Here is a 15,383-nt window from a genome sequence, read left to right as displayed (position 1 = left end):
CGCTAGAGTGCCTTTTGGGCGAATATTTATAGTGTGATGTGCCCGAAAGCAAATAGACAATCGGCGTAATTCCCACGCACAAGAGGACAGAGTTCATTCGGCCTGGCAGTCTATGCAGAGTTTCCTGAAACGCTACCCTTAACTTACCTCGGAATTAAACACTTGCAGCTTGATATCAAGCCGAAACCTGCCTTCCTGTGCTAGTCTCAAACTAACAAACCAAAAGTTCCAAGAACTCAGGAGAAACTCGAAAATTTCTCTTGGTGATTTTTGTTGGTCAAATTTTCGAGTTTCTCCAATCTTCTTGAAACTTTTAGTTTTTTTGAGCCGAGATTTCAAGTTTCTCCAATCTTATTGAAACTCACCACAGGGGTAGCACGTGTCCAGACTAGCATGGGAAATCAGGTTTTAGCTTGATATCTCTTCAGAAAGCTGAGACATGGACTTGCCACGTACAATCTATCCCATTGTAAAAAATACAGACTGTTTGTGGTCAGTGGAATTCTGAGGGTTTAACACCTCTGGGTGCTTCGGGAGTAAGCGAGGAGCCACCTGAACAGGTTTATTGGCAGATTCGTTGACCATTGTGTTGAATTTCAAGAAGGTTAGCCATGTGTTAGAAACTGCTACGGCTTGCATCATTTTATCAGAAAATAACACTCCAGATGGATGTGTTTTAAAGTTCGTCAAGGGGATAAAAAGGCTACTTGTGGGCACGTAGGGGATCAGGGGGACACATAGACAGCTTGCGGTCACAGTTTTTGTATTACCAGTGGACAGAAGTGCAATTAGTGGTCACATAGGCGGTGAGAGGGACTGATGGGCTGTTTGTGGTGACACAGGTGATCATTGGGACAGACAGGGCCGGCGCGCAGGGGTCTAAGGAGGGCCTGCCACGTACCCCCTTTTAGACACCCCTTGAGACCCTGCCTTACGTGATGGCCTAGGTGGAATAAGACCCTTACACAAGAGGACAGAGTTCATTCGGCGTGGCAGTCTACGCAGAGTTTCCTAAAATCTCGTCTTTGGTGTTTCTCAGAAGAAAGCCACACAGGCTTGGAATGTCACAGTTGTGGGTTAGGTTTAGGTCAAACAATGACTGCTCTTTCATTTCTGCATCAACTTTACCTTTAGTGACTGTATTAATGCCTATTGGCCGCAAAGCCTTGGAAGCGTTGAGTTCCTCCTGAACAGAAACCCACCTGAACAATTTTGAAAAAGAGATCCAGTGTTCCCGCCCAGTTTCGAACTGGGGACCTTTCGCGTGTAAGGCGAACGTGATAACCTCTACACTACGGAAACCTGTGGCGAAGGTGTCAGACCTTTTCATCTCATGCATCTTGGAGCGCGAATCAAATTACAAATTGCGTTGCGCTCTTCAGTTCGCAAATACCTTCTATTTTTAGCAGCAAACCGGGAATTTCTCCAGTTGTTTGCGGGAATCCTCTGTGGCCATTTCTTCTTTGCTTTTTTCCCCACTTTCATTTAATATATGTATATTTATATGTTGTACGAAATATTGGGTCTTTGAGTGCACCGGCCATCTGTTCATCTAAACTACCAGGTCAAAAGTACAGAGTACTGTCTGCGTGGGTATTACCGCTGCCTAGTGTGGCTTAACAATTATCTCTACACCTGTGTAAAGACGGGCCTTCGTGATGCAGAGCTGCTGCTCAACAGAGGGCCACTCAGGCAAATCTCTTTTTTCGTGTTCCTCAGAAGAAAGCCAGACAGGCTTGGAATGTCACAGTTGTGGGATAGGTTTAGGTCAAACAATGACTGCTCTTTCATTTCTGCATCAACTATACCTTTAGTGACTGTGTTCATGCCTCTTGGCCGCAAAGCCTTGCTAGAATTGAGTTCCTCCTCAACAGAAACCCACCTAAACGATTGTGAAAAGAGATTCAGTGTTCCCGCCCAGTTTCGAACTGGGGACCTCCCGCGCGGGAGCCGAAAATAGTTAAGCTTAACTTCTCTTAACTTTTCCCATTCATTCTCTATGGTAGTGCTTAACACTACGGATGCGATATATTTGTGGCCACACGTAGATTTCCCGGCGCTGTTTCGCCTCTTCCGTGGCGCGGAATTCAAACAGCGGATACTCATCTGTCAATCATTCGCTCTGAAGGAGAGGAGACGCGTTTTACGATCGGAGATTTCTTCACGAAATTGTTTTGTTTGAACAACATACGCTGCCAAACTCCCAGCAAGCAGGTAAAGTGAATTCTGTGTTTCTTTTTAAAAAACTAAACCAAAAAAAAAACGTATAATTAATTACTTATTAAATTATCATATAATCATATTTATGTGATTAATTATAGCAACTGTTTTGAATGTTATGTGATTTTCAAGACTTTAGTGCAATATATATATATATATATATATATATATATATATATATATATATATATATATATATATATGTATGTATATGTGATGCATCATTTATACTCTTCAGTGTGTCATATGATCCAGAAATCATTGATTATTTGCTCACAAAACATTTCTTATTGTAATCAATGTTGATATTATCATTGTCTCTACAATGATAAAAGCACATTATTTTCAGAGACTGGAGTAATAATTCTGAAAATTCAGCTTTTCATAACAGGAATAAATTACAATGATTAGAAAATATATTCAAATGTAAAAAATAACATTTAAAATTGTACAAATAAAATTGCAATTCTACTGTTGCATATATATCCATATAAATATAATATTACAATGGTATATATATATATATATATATATATATATATATATATATATATATATATATATATATATATATATATATATATATATATATATATATATAATGAATTATAAAATACATTTGATATATTTAATTGGAATCTATATTTCAGGAATGTTTAGATGATGCATGCTCTGTCAAGACACCCTCCTCCACAGAGTAGGTCACCCTAAAGACGGTCTCACTCTCAGTCCACCAAAACATCACACCAGACACTTTGACAGTGGAGGATCAAAGGTCAGAAGGGTTTCTTCCAGATGCAGGTAAATAAATAATTCATACAGGCACTTATGTGTGTAAACTGTCTCTCTCAATGTGCACACAACACCAAGACATTATATTTTAATAAAGTAATCCTGTTAATCTTCTGTAGAACACCACACCATCGGCCATAAAAGCGTCCCTCGTTCAGCTCACACTGGACCCCTCAGAACAGCTGGTCTTCGTGTTGGACCATAGATGGACAGATCTGTTGAGAATTGCCCTTGAACATCTCTTGGCAACGCACCATAGGAGCAAAGATCTTCTTAAACAGGTCAAAGGCTTTTTTTTTCTTCTTCTGTGTTTTCCACAACTTTAAATTGTATTATTATTAATATTATTGTAGCTGTTGTTGTTTAATCTACAATTTTAAATTATTTAATTGATTTCCATTTGTTAAATAAAACATCAGAAGTATTGGCCTTGTTTACACTGTACTTTAGTGTGTTAATTAATTGTATTGACTCTGTATTGTTATTTTATCTTGCTCAGTTTTGTAAACATGTTAGTTTACAATGTTAGTTACGGCTATTATTAAACTCTGTAAAAAAATATTTTATTTAAAATACTCTACCATTCAAATGTTTTTAAGCAGTAAGATTTGTAATGTTTTTTGAGGAGTCTCTTCTGCTCACCAAGCCTGCCTTTATTTTATCCAAAGTACAGCAAAAACAGTAGCATTTTAAATATTCTTACTATTTTAAATCAGCTGCTTTCTATTTCAATTCAATTCAATTCAAGTTTATTTGTATAGCAATTTTTACAATACAAATCGTTACAAAGCAACTTTACAGAAAATTATGTTTCTACAATATTTAGTAGTAGCTTATAAGTGGTGACTGTCAGTTTGTGCACGTTTGACAGGATTTTTAGAAAAATTAATACAAGTAGTCGTACGTAGTCAGCCAGACTATGAACATTATTAATATTATGAATAATTAATAATTATTATATGATGCAGTCACATGTGTAGCAATATTTGTTAGTCTGTTTGTTGATTCAGGGTTAGCATCATCTGAGGTCCTCTGAGGGTCAGCATCATCTCTTCTCAGGTGTTCTGGATCCAGACTGGAGCTTGTGTAAATCCCGTGGCAAAACATAGAAACAAATAGAGACATCATTAGCATAGCTGCTGATCCATCAAAGTAAAATGAATTAGTTTAACCAAAGATAAAGAATAATAATGCACTCACAATTTAAGAGATATATTATTTGAAAGCTTGGCGAAAGAGATGTGTTTTTAATCTAGATTTAAACAGAGACAGTGTGTTTGAACCCCGAACATTATCAGGAAGTCTATATATTTGAATATATACTGTAATTTATATCTCTGATGTGCAGCTGAATGGTCAGCATCATTCCTCCAGTCTTCAGTGTCACATGAGCTTCAGAAATCAGAATAATATGATGGTTTACTGCTCAAATCTACTCAAATCTTACTATATATATGTGTATATATGTTTTTTTTTTTAATTTTCATCATCAACATTTTTCATCTTTATCATCCCTTTTAATCAATTTAAATCATCCTTGCTAAAAAAAAGGCATTAATTTCTGTCATTTCTTTCCACCCAAAAGAATGGTATAATCTATATTGTTAAGAAAGCTTTTTATTTCAAATAAATGCAGATCTTTCTATTTAAAGAATCCCTGGGGGATTGTTTTTCTTGAGCAGTAAATCATATTCTGATTTCTGAAGATTATGTGACACTGAAGACTGGAGTAATGATGTTGAAAATACAGCTGCACATCACAGAAATAAAATACATTTTACTATATATTCAAATAGAAAGCAGTTATTTTAACTAGTAAAAATATTTCAACAATATAATTGCTTTTACTGCATTTTGGATCAAATAAAGGCAGGCTTGGTGAGAATTAAAAATCTTACTGTTCAAAAACATTTAACTGGTAGTGTTATATTTTTTTCTGTGTTCTCCACAACTTTAGATTTTATTATTGTTGTTGTTGTTGAATCTATACATTTAAATAGTTTCATGTATTTCAATTTGTTAATTAAAATACCGTAAGCATTTGGCCTTGTTTGAACTGTATTGAACTGCGTGTTAAGTTTTTTTTAATTTATTGATTAAAACATGTATGCATGTGTTATAGATATGTAAACACTGAATGTCATAACTGTTACTATTAAACATAAAAAATTATTTAATGTAAAACATATTTTTATTGTTTTTCTGTTCTCCACATCTTTATTTGTATTATATTTGTAGGTGTTGTTTAATAATCTATGATTATTTTATGTATATTTATTATTATATATTTTGGTTAATTTTTATTTTCATTTTTAAGTATATTACTCTATTATAAATAAAATGAAAAACTTACTTTTGTTGTGAGTTTTTGTTTTATTTTATATATATGGGTTTACTGTGCACAGTTATACAAATATAAATAGATGTCTCTTTAAAAATAAAGGCCTGAACAATTATCAAAATGTTATTTTTAATTATTCAAAATTTTCTATATTAAAAATAACTATTCCCTATTATAATGTACATGTTTATTAAGATTGTTGCACATTTTGTACATCGTACAAAAAACAGTTATTACAAGATTTATTTTATCTGTTCACAAAGTTTGTTTATTATATGTTAATCATAATTAAAGTGTATCTAGATGAAAAAAGGAATAGGAACTCATTTTATAGTATTTGTGGCCGAGACGGGATTCGAACCTCTAATTCTGTGTATTTCACTCGTCCCGCCTCCCTGCAATTTCCTTCGTTTCTATTGGCTAGTCAGCGCTCTACACCTATCCGCGACTGGCCTCAGTGGGAGGACCTTGAAAAATTCATGGACGCTTTTCCTCACGGCCTTCAGCAAACAGCGTAGTCAGCAGGATTCGAACCTGCGCGGGGAGACCCCAATGGATTTCTAGTCCATCGCCTTAACCACTCGGCCACGACTACAAGAACAGACCAACTCCTGCTCAGTTTGTGTGCAACACTGCTGCCTGACCTTCTTGCAAACATCCCAGCTCAGTCAGCAAGCGGACTGTAACCCAGTAAAGGGTTTCCTTTTTTTGGATACAGACATAATAACAACAAAACTTTGTGCACTTCTAAAGATAACAAACAAGATGTGCTGTCTGCAGCCTTTGTCTGCGCTGATCTTCATTTACAAACACGTCATTAAAATGAACTGTAACTCTGTGAATACTCAACGAAGAGACATGAGAGAGATATCTATAGAAAGCTTGACATGTCTACTTTTAAAGTAAACGAGTGCTGCCTAAAACAAATGTTCTGTGATAAAGTAATCCATATGAAAACAAGGCGATGTCCTTTTTTCACGTCTCCCTTCATTATATCTAATGTGACCACGCCCCACGCTGAATGCTCTATTCAGATTCAAACTGAAGCGCAGCTTGAATACGCCCACACAGAAGAAAAAGCAGCCAGACTGTTGTTCAAGTGCTTTTATTTTACTGTTTGCTTCGCGATGAGAGGAATAACACATAATTCACCCCAAAAAGATGTGACGTGGTTGAGGATTTGAGAAATGGATTTCCTCAGAAAAAAAAGAATGAAGCACTTTATTCAGCAGAGATCATAAACATGAGTAAGTCTCTTTATATTTATTTATATACTTGTACTAGCTTTCACATAACGTCTAAACATTTTACTAGTTAGACTCTTTCCAAACTATAATTCTTGACTAAATGTATAATTAAGTTAAATATTATGAAGTTCCAATAACAATATACAAAACTATACCATTCAAAAGCTTGATGTAAATAATATAAATGTAACAAATACATGTAACTGTAACAAATGTAACAAAAAATGGTGTTCTTTTAATTTACCCCCTAAAAAACCTGAAAAATGTCCTCTGCTATTTTCAACATTAATAATAATGATAACAATAAATGTTTTTTTTGTTGTTGTTGTTTTTTAGAAATTCAGATTGTTAAAAGGATTTCTTGAGGATTGTGTGACTGGAGTAATAATGCAAAAATAAAATTAGTTTGAAAGTCAGCTTTGATTGTTCCTAATAAACTGTTTAACTGCTCCCCCATATTAAATTATGTTGTGGGATAATTAAATATATTCTAAATAAACTACAAACTTAAAATGATATACATTTATTTTGTTCTCACGTTCTTTCTTGTAACACCTCCCTCTCAGTGACAACAGCTGACTGAGCGGCTCTTTATGCAGCTCATTATGCAGGGCTTTGTCTTCTCAGGTGTAAATCATAATGACATTCATGATAGTTGACGCCTACTCTCATATGACCTTTACCAACAAAAAGTGTCTTAGAAAATGTAAATCAATGTATTGTTTTCTGTAAGTGAGTAAACAAGATGATTTTCACATGAATTACAAAGAAAAATTCTAGGCTACAAGCTCCAGTTCTCAAAAATTCCAGGCACCATTGTTCTTTATGTTTTTCTTTTTCTTTTGCCTTGTTCAAGTGTTTTAACATTGTTCGTTTTTCACTAACCACAAGGGAGATCCCTTGATCCCCGAGAGCAGGAAGGAACACCGTTCCAGTACAGAGTCAGCAGAAGAGATGGACCGTAGTGATAGCAAGGTGAGGCCAAAGAAAGACCTTCGCCCGAACAGGGACTTGAACCCTGGACCCTCAGATTAAAAGTCTGATGCTCTACCGACTGAGCTATCCGGGCTCTTGTGGAGCAAAGAAGAGACGCAGGTGTCACGGGATGAAAGCTAGAAGCAGTTAGGACAAAGGACCATAGAAGGCACAATTACCATCACAGAAAGCTAAAGCAATACTGCAAAGCCCTCCCGTAGTCGGCAGGGTTCGAACCTACGCGGGGAGACCTCAATGGATTTCAAGTCCAACGTCTTAACCTCTCGGCCACAACTACGTCTAGCGGCAGGCTGCCTGCCCAGTTGTCACCCTGCACAGGCCAGGCATCAAAAACAAAATAGAGAAGAAAGATGAGGTGGTAAAAAAATGCCAACCTTCCCGTACACTCAACGACAGAGTATTGCCGTGACCCGGATTCGAACCGGGGTTGCTGCGGCCACAACGCAGAGTACTAACCACTATACGATCACGGCGTGCCACTGGCTCTCCCGGGTTAACCCCTGGAGCCCGAATAGAAGAAGCACCAGCAGTGTGTTGGTCCATCGAAGAGGGACTGGACATTTCGCAAATCAGTGGGAGGACCTTGAAAAATTCATGGACGCTTTTCCTCACGGCCTTCAGCGTAGTCGGCAGGATTCGAACCTGCGCGGGGAGACCCCAATGGATTTCTAGTCCATCGCCTTAACCACTCGGCCAAAAACAGGGCAAAAGGGACTGCTACAAGGGGGAAAGAAAGGGAAAAGAGAAGGAGAAAGGAGGGAAAGCAAGAAAAAGAAAAAAAAATTATCCATCAAACACTCACAAAGGATTTAAGTAAAGTGTTTGATTGGTTTTTGACTATACATTTTCTAATAAAAAATTAATAATAATAATAATAATCTGACAAACACACCACACACTCTTGCCAGGACTTGCACCTGGAATCTTCCACCCAAAGGGTGGATGTGTTACTATTACACCACAAGAGTTGTGTCTTTCTTTTTTTACAAACACTGCAAATTAAACACTGGAAACAGCAACTAAAAACAAAATGTTCACAGCACAACAACATACATCACAGCAAACACAACTAAAAACGGAACCATATGCAACTATATAAAAACCTAACTATATACATTACTTTATACACCAATGAAAAAAAAAATCAAAGAACTCCCTGTACATTCTCCCTCCACTGTGCAACAGAGAGACCTGAGGCTGGACAATACCACCGGCCCTTCAGCTGAGTGTGTCCAGTTGTCTTATTTTTTGCCAGCCCACACTGCTTGCAGATATAGTGATATATATCCTTTGCTAGTCGTTTCCGTGGTGGTTCACCTCTAGCCACTCGCTCCTCATCCTCTTGGGCAGCTTTCTGCCTTCTCCATGTGCGCTGCCTGGGCTGAGTAGAGGGACAAGTTTGTGATGGCAAGGTATTAGGCAGCTGGAATTGGGGAGGCGGCTGGAATTGGGGAGGTGGCTGGAATTGGGAAGGTGGCTGGAATTGGGGAGGTGGCTGGAATTGGGGAGGTGGCTGGAATTGGGGAGGTGGCTGGAATTGGGAAGGTGGCTGGAATTGGGGAGGTGGCTGGAATTGGGTAGAATGAGGCAGTGGTAGACCTGGTTGGTAGCTGGGAAAGGGTGGGTAGGACCCAGCGGGGAATGCAAAGTGTGGTGCTGGTGGGTATATGGGAAATGCAGAGTAAGATCCAGGAGGAGGGGTGGGCATTGGGCACCTGTTGGAGATACGCTTACGAATGAAGGCCTCTCCCTCCTGATTTGCTGAATCCTGAAATACCATGGCCTCATGCCCATGCTGTGCAGGAACAGCTGGAAGTGCGCGCACTTCAGGAAGAGCCTCCTTTGCCAAATATACTTGTTTGGGCAGTGCAGTACCCTGCAGAAGCATGTCTCTGTCTACACGTTTCTGTCTTCTTAGTAGCCTGCAAGAGAAATATTCTTCATTTTAAGTTTGCAATTTAAGTGAATAAAAGCCCATTTTCTTTACCTGTAGCATCATTTTTAAAAGCATGTACAAGAATGTTTTATAAGTACAATCTTGATAAACTACTGTGATTGTATAAAAGTATTGCATAAAAAAAGACTCACCACGAGGAGACAGTAGTGGTGTTTATCGGGACCAGAGCTAGGTTAGTCTGTCCTAGAACCTCTCTGCTGTCCTCCATCAGCTGTTTTAAGTGGCTGTATACCACCACAATAGATTGTGGAATTGGCAGAGTTTTTCCTTGTGTGTCCCTGGGCCTGTTCCGTGCTTGCTGAAACTCTTTCAAAAGCCTTAGGCAAACACATTCACAGACCCTGTGGACTTCAGGGTCCTGAGCTGCCTGCCCATGAGTCATGAACAATCTATGGAAAAGAAAGATGATATAATCTGAACTGTATACTGGGTTATAAACTAGTGACGATCCAAATAGTCAAATTACCTCTCTGCTTCCTGCTGTCCTGGAGCAGAGCCACTCTGCTTCCTGGATGCTCTCCAAGGTCCTGTCAAAGCCTTCTTCTTAACCCTCTGGCTATATTTTGATGGTACCTTGTCCATGGCATGCAGAGCCATGTACAGCTGGACTATGTTGGCCTCCTCTTGTGATGACAAGGCAGTGATCGTTCGGTTTAGGCCAACCAAGTAGGCTGCCAGGGCATCAACTGCCTCCCAGCCCAAGACACCTCTGGAATCACACTGTGTACTCTGGAAATTGAGAAAAATGCCAAACACAGTCCAATAAATATATACAGTGTTGTAATAATTATTTTGCATTGTACATGCATATATTTTAACTTTACACATTGGTGACAATAGGCGTTTTGCACTGTACCAGATACATTTTTTTTAAATGTAAAAAATAGTACAGAATAGCAATATTACCTGGCTTGATGTGCTAGGACTTGCAGTGTCATCCTCCTCTTCCTCAGTGACCTCCTCATCAGGGGATTTGGGTTCAGTGTCACCCACCTGACTTGTCACCTGGGCCTGCACGACAGCTACTGGAGGGTCAGAGTCATCAGCCCTAAGGTCAGCTGCATGGCACACAGTCGTGTCAATTTCACTATCCTCTTCGGGCTCCTCTGGGGGGACTTCAGGCATGTCATTGTGGTGTACAATCAACTGGTCGCCTCTATTTGACTGGGCCAACAAGTACTCCACTGCAATGCGCTCCCCTGCAATAATTTGTACCACATTGTTAATGGGGAGAGGACACACACACTCACACACACACACACACAAACAAACAAATACAGGAGAGAGAGAGAAATAGTCCAATGCTCAGCATTTCCCTGTGAGATATCTTACCAGTGGGTTTTCCTGGAGGTGTAAATTCTGGCATCAAAGCCCGACCAAGGACCCGTTGGCTCATGCTGTTTAAATGAGACATTGTGCAGACATCAAATGTCCTGAGGGTTGAGGCCCCCACCACAGATACAGCTTCTTTTGCCCGGCTCATGTTCCACCTCGAGGCCCCCTCTAACATGTACATTTGTGTGTGCATGGCATTGCATCTCCATCCTAAGAATGAAAATGCACAGATTCAGTCAGCAATTATTTTAAACTGAGGACATACAAATTTAATGACACAGTTATAGAACAGTAACACATAATAATGAGACTGATAGTAAATTCCATGAAAACAAGCCAAATCCAGGTAGCACCCAGGGTTCTGTTGTTGACACAATAGCGATCTTTTCAACATAAAATTCTATAAAACATACTGCAATTTAACATTCAGAATTTACCAGGAATGAAGGCACATTGGTGGCGGTGAAAACTCTCCAGCGAGGATGACCCCCTGCCACACCTAAGCACGTTTAGGACTTTGCCACCCTTCTGGAGTGTCCCCGTCTTTGTGTACAACTCTACATGTGGAGGGTCCAGGATGCACTCGAGGTGTTTTTGTTGCATCTCCCATACATGGTGCATGCTGTCAGGGTTAACCAGGCGAAACCCTGTAGTGTCAGTTAGCTCCCACACTGATTCCAGCAGCCCTGAAATCATGGCCCGGATTTCCTCAGCCCTGCGTGTCCGCCGCCTACAGTGCTTCGCCAGTTCACTTGGGCTGATGCTGGCCATGAGCTGTGCCTCAGTGGGAGCCTTTCCACCATGGCTGCACTTCCACTCCCCTCTCTTGGCCGCCTTAAGTTCTTTCACATCCTCCTGATCCCACTCAAAGATACAGGAGGAAAGTTTTGAACAAAAGGTACCATAGAGAGGGTGGTGCTCAGTAGTAAGGCCACAGTTGAATCTTCTCATAAAATGGAAGATATCTAGCCTTACAATAGACTTCCATGGCCGAAAAAGTTTTAACACTGCAGATGCACCTGTGGAGGAGAAAAAATAAAAAAACATGCATTTGATTTAATTTCAAACATACTTTTCAGTCAATATAATTTATTAAAATTTTTAATACACTGGCTGTAATAATAATACTAATTACCATCACCAATAGGGAAAGGGGAACTTTTTTACACCACTATTCACTTTTATAAAATATATTGCAGTGCAGATTTCATAAAGTAGTAATTTGAAAATGTCACCTGACTGACTGCAGCAATCCCGGTCAACATAGATGACCTCAGGCTCTGGCTCGCCAGCATTCTGGTAACGTTTGACGACGCCCTGGCACAGCTCCTCCAGTCCTGCGCCTTCAGCTGTTGTCAGAACACTGTTCAAAACCTGGCCGAGCTCATTGCCAATGTTGGTCATCCATGCAGCCGTGTCCCCAATGCCACCAGCCAGCTTTTTGGTGATCTGAAAAACAAAAAGAAGGAAAAATAAAGACATTCTGACAAGCTTAATTATACATTTTCTTTGATTTGTTATGGTACATTACAATATTTATAACACAAATGTATATAACACAACATTTTTCATCATGTTGAAATTCTTTCTGGCTGAAAATAAACCTCATTCTGAAACCTTCATGTATTGTACCTTCTTTGTAGAATCCATCTTCAGGATTCGGCCATAGGTGGAGGTAATCACCCCCTTCATCTCATCCAAATGGCTGAGGATATCATTGGAGTGGACAGTCTCAAACCACTGGGCGAGTGGAAGTGGCCTGAAGGGTGCGGGTGCAGAAAAGGCAGGTGCCGTAGCAGATTGGACCAGGGTAACCTTTCTCAAATGATGCTCACAATCAGAGAGGTACTGGATGGTGCGTCGTGCCCACTCCTCACTGTGGGCTTCCTCTACTGCTGACTGGAAGTAGGAGGAACTGTTACCACTGGTCCTTGGCCTGAGGAAAGTCACACATTTCCTGTCCAGGGCTAGCTGCGTGGTCAGCACCGCTGGAAACATGGTCCTGTGTGCCACATCCAGTTGTGAAAGGATGTCCTGGCTCCATGGGCATACTGGCAACTTGCATGCACTGCAGCGTGGATAGTCACCACCCACAAGGTAATAGCGGCTATCCATGTCAATCACCTCCCTCACCTTCGGGTAAATTCCTGAATGGTGCATCTTCCGGCCACACTGTGGGCATTTAAGAGGAATGCCCCACATCCTCATTGGTGCCCACAAGAACATCCTCTGTCGGAAGTACCACCCGGGCTCAGGAGGACATGGCTTGGGCTGCATCGGTGGATAAAACCAGTTCACCTGGATCTTCTGCCTCAGCTGCCCTGTGGGCTCATAGAGGCACTTGGCAATCCACACCCAATCTGCTGGCTGGAGGACTCTCTTGAACTGACTGGGAAGAAAGCTCTCCCAGTCAGTAATAGCCTGAGGCAGAGATGGTGTAGGCTGCAGTGACGGTACTAGATGTGAGGATGGAGTGGGCTGTGGAGATGGAGAGTGCCGTGGAGGTGGTGAGGGCTTTGGAGCTGGAGAGTGGTGTGGGAATGGAGTGGGCCCTGGGGATGGAGACACTGGTACTGGCATTGGAGACGGCAAGTGCTGTGGAGGTGGAGGCAGCCATGGAGATGGTGAGGGGCACGGAGATGGTGTGGGATTTTTTGAAGGGCTGACACGTGGAGCCAATAGAGCTCCATAATGGCTCGACTCAATGTGTTGGAGGAGTCCGACGGCACCCTGGACCCTGACCCCACAGCTGTCACACCTCTCTTCAACGTGGTGGTCAGAGAGGTGCTCGGAGAACTTCTCTGCCTCCACAACCACACTACACAGAGAACACTTCACCCCATGTACTTCTTGTGATGTCCCTGTCTCCTCTGAGCTGCCACCTGCCTTTACCTTAGGCCCTGACTCAATCAGGACCTTATCTGTTGACTGGGAGAAAATTAATATTAGGAACAAACGAAGGTCATACTATTCATGTTAAATAATTACACCAATTATTCTGCAGAACTGTACTGAGAATATATTCTGAGAATATATCAGGGGTTGGTGCATAAAATAGTGTATTACATGATACAGGGACTTATCATGCCTTTGATATATTATATCATATACCTACCTTATGGAACCCACAAGTGCACACTATGTGCCTGCCAAACAGGTCCACCTTATTCCCCCTTTGCAGGGGACAGGCATCAATCCGCTCCAGGACCTCCTTCCATTTTCTGCTTCCAGGCCTTTTTCCTGTACTGAACTGGAAGGTGCCCTGGGCATACCTGTGGCAGATGTCGTTCCAATAAGCAGAGGATTTGCCTGTTTTGGTCATATCTGAACAGTATTGGGGAACAAATCAATGTGGTTAAATATGTGTTAATATAGCAACAGTAGAAAGGAGTTTATTGGAGTTTTATATTTATATATACATACATACATACATATACACACACACACACACACACACACATATATATACACACACACACACACACACACATATATATATATATATGTGTGTATATAGAAAGCAGACATGTTGAGTGGTAAAATATGTGGCAGGTTAATAGTTTTCTGCAGTAAATATGTTCCTACTTGCAAAAAATTGCAAATAGCTTTTGATTTATAATTATAAAAACTGTGTTTGTATATAAAGTAAGAAAGGGGGAAAAAAATAGATATTTAATGAATACCTGGAATAGTAAAAGATTTAAATACATTCAGTAAAGAATCACTCAGCCATGACTGAAATAACATAGGAAATGAATACTTGGAATACTGAATGATGAAATGAAATTCTTGCAAAGATATAGAAAATAAAAACTTAACAAGCATCAGTTAGCATCACGTTAAGTTAGCTTCCCTTGCTACGCAGGCGTAGAACGATCAGAATAATCTTTATTCCAAATCATGAATTAATGTTTGAACAAATAGGTTAACACTGATGTCACGGATTTTTATTGTGATAACGCTTTACCTTGAATCTCCGGATAGCAGATGTCCAGTGAGATACAAACAGCTGGAATATCCCGAAACTCATTCAGCCAATCAGCGGCGAGATTGGCATGTCAACTTGATAATTGGCTTTTTCCTCTTGGTAGGAATTGATTGGCTCCTTTGCCCCATCTGTTCGAAAGTTTCGGATTTGCGTTAGGACCTGTTCGGATTAATTTAGGAGGTCTTCGGACTTTCGTTCTGACTTAGTTAGGAAGTGTTGCGACCTTGTTCGGAAGTATTCAAATGTTGTTAGGAAGTGTTAGGAAGTGTTCAGCCGTCCGATCGCTGGAAGGTACGGCCACGACTACAAGAACAGACCAACTTCTGCTCAGTTTGTGTGCAACACTGCTGCCTGACCTACTTGCAAACAACCCAGCTCTGAATAAAGGGAATAAAGGGTTTCCTTTTTTGGATACAGACATAATAACAACAAAACTTTGTGCACTTATGAAATAAAGATAACAAAAAAGATGTGCTGTCTGCAGCCTTTGTCTGCGCTGATCTTCAT

At 40.3% G+C, this 15,383-nt stretch overlaps 6 non-coding genes across 6 annotated transcripts; all 6 read right to left on the bottom strand.

Moving 5' to 3' along the window:
• Positions 1-1,229: 1,229 nt before the first annotated feature.
• On the bottom strand, positions 1,230-1,302 carry trnav-uac (transfer RNA valine (anticodon UAC)). Its single transcript has one exon. It is a non-coding gene; the product is annotated as a tRNA-Val (tRNA).
• A 4,564-nt stretch (positions 1,303-5,866) lies between these two features.
• trnas-aga (transfer RNA serine (anticodon AGA)) lies at positions 5,867-5,948 on the bottom strand. Its single transcript has one exon. It is a non-coding gene; the product is annotated as a tRNA-Ser (tRNA).
• Positions 5,949-7,596: 1,648 nt separating this feature from the next.
• Positions 7,597-7,669, bottom strand: trnak-uuu (transfer RNA lysine (anticodon UUU)). Its single transcript has one exon. It is a non-coding gene; the product is annotated as a tRNA-Lys (tRNA).
• A 122-nt stretch (positions 7,670-7,791) lies between these two features.
• trnas-uga (transfer RNA serine (anticodon UGA)) lies at positions 7,792-7,873 on the bottom strand. The gene has a single exon. It is a non-coding gene; the product is annotated as a tRNA-Ser (tRNA).
• Positions 7,874-7,997: 124 nt separating this feature from the next.
• trnah-gug (transfer RNA histidin (anticodon GUG)) lies at positions 7,998-8,069 on the bottom strand. The gene has a single exon. It is a non-coding gene; the product is annotated as a tRNA-His (tRNA).
• A 148-nt stretch (positions 8,070-8,217) lies between these two features.
• On the bottom strand, positions 8,218-8,299 carry trnas-aga (transfer RNA serine (anticodon AGA)). Its single transcript has one exon. It is a non-coding gene; the product is annotated as a tRNA-Ser (tRNA).
• Between the last annotated feature and the right edge of the window lie 7,084 nt (positions 8,300-15,383).

This window comes from Carassius auratus, unplaced genomic scaffold (genome assembly GCF_003368295.1).
Source record: "Carassius auratus strain Wakin unplaced genomic scaffold, ASM336829v1 scaf_tig00011381, whole genome shotgun sequence".
Taxonomy (NCBI): Eukaryota; Metazoa; Chordata; class Actinopteri; order Cypriniformes; family Cyprinidae; genus Carassius; species Carassius auratus.
The sequence above is the reverse complement of the archived record's forward strand: the minus strand, read 5'-3'. Positions and strand labels throughout refer to the sequence as shown.